Here is a 1,984-nt window from a genome sequence, read left to right on the forward strand (position 1 = left end):
AAAGCATATCCTTGAAGAACAGAGAAAGGGAATCTATCACTCTTTCTTTTATTGACAAAACACAAAACGAAACATGATGATTTCAGTTTGTTTTGTCCTTTCCCTCTCTCAATTTAAACCCTTCTCAAATATCAAAGCAGAGTGAATATATAACCTACGATATCATGCTTATTTTAGCATTTATGTAATGACCCACTAGCCAAAACTCCCTAGCAGGCAATATGTTTCATACCCATGCTCTTAACTTTTGCAGTTCAGAAATTTTTTTGAGTCATTTTCAATTTTAGTCCAACCACTGTAGAACAGAGTAACATAGCTTTAACACATTTAAGTTAATGTAACATGCAATACATCAAACACAGCAAAAAACAACACCAAGAAAACAATGGAGTGAAGTAAAAAAGAAACGATCTTTAAGTCATTAGGGTTTAAAGATCACAAGCCCTTTTATTTTATTTTTCTCTGAACCAAAAAAAAAAAAGACATGATCATAAAAATGTTGAGCTGAAGAGTTTACTAGAGCTGAACCATGGCCTACTTTAGGTTCTAGTTTCATCTTTTTCACCTTTCCACTCAATAAAGAAGCCATTGTTTCTTGTTGTTGAGATTTTTGAGAAGGGGCTCCTTTAACACTTGAATTTTCTTGTGTTTGATCCTTTCTTGGTCTTCCCCTCTTCCCCATTTCTGTATTTTTTAGTTACTAGTTTTCAAAGACCCAATATTCCAAACACTCTTATTTTTCCCTTTGTTTTCTTCAAAGTTCAAATTTTTTTTTCTCTCTCACACTCAACAGCAACTACTGAGCTTTGGTAAAGGAAACAGAGTACTCCTGCTCTGCAAGAACATTGTACAGCCAAGAAAGTTGTTACACGTGTCTGTTGCCTGTAGTTTTACTTTCTAAAATTGTATAAAACTTATTTGAATTTTGAGGGCGTCTGACATTAATGTTGTCCTTAATAAACCGTTTTTGTAGAGACCGGCAAATTAAATGAAATGTTGTAGCCATGTTCAAATTTTTCGTTTAAATACCTAATCAATTTTAAGCTCCTTGTTATGATTTGCATGGAGTATTACTCAACTCCCGTTTGGTCATATATTTTGAGATTGAAACTTGAAAATTTGAGTTTTTGAAATTGTGATTTTTGAAACTTGAAGTTGTTTTTGAACATGCATTTTATTTGAAAAAAATTTGAAGTTTTGTGAGTGAAAATGAAATTTCTTCCAAAACCTGGTTTTTAGAACTTGAAAATATTTTGAAGATAAATTTCCAAAATTTGTTCAAATTTCACGGCCAAACAGATCTTTGAACATAAATTTTCAAAATCTTATCCAAAATCTATGGTCAAATGCTAGCTAAGTTTTGACATATGAGAAATACAAACTACTACTCCCTCTATCCCATTTTAACTGTCGTTTTAGTTTAAAATAATTGTCCCAAAATTCCTTATAAAAAAGAATAATAATAATAATAATAGTAACTTCCCCAAATAAGACACAAGTTTGTAATTATTTCAGCTATACATTTAACATTAAAGAAGTAGATTTTTAATACTACTCAATTTTTTAAAACATCTAACAAATAGGGTAACTTCGTAAACTATATCTTTCATTTATTATTTTCTTAATGAGCATGAAAAAAGCTACCGCTAAAATGGGATGAAAGGAGTATTAAGGGTGAAAAAAAGCCTAAAGCTACCATCAAAATAACCAACAAAATCTGCCAATTGTTTGAACTGACCGAGGAGTGCTGGCACATCAAAGTGAGAAATCTTGCATTTCAGAAAACAAGAATGACTTAAGCTTAGTTGATGCACTGTAGCACCACCTTAAGTTTTAAAATTCACATGAAGAAATTTGAAATGGAAAGAAGTAGAAGCAAGATTATTCCTGCAGCTTGTGAAGCAATGGATGCTCTGGATATGGCAAAAGAGTAGACACGATCAGATAGTTTGCAGGAAATAATGAATCATAAGGAGAAAAGAAC

Source organism: Lycium ferocissimum, chromosome 5 (genome assembly GCF_029784015.1).
Source record: "Lycium ferocissimum isolate CSIRO_LF1 chromosome 5, AGI_CSIRO_Lferr_CH_V1, whole genome shotgun sequence".
Lineage (NCBI taxonomy): Eukaryota > Viridiplantae > Streptophyta > Magnoliopsida > Solanales > Solanaceae > Lycium > Lycium ferocissimum.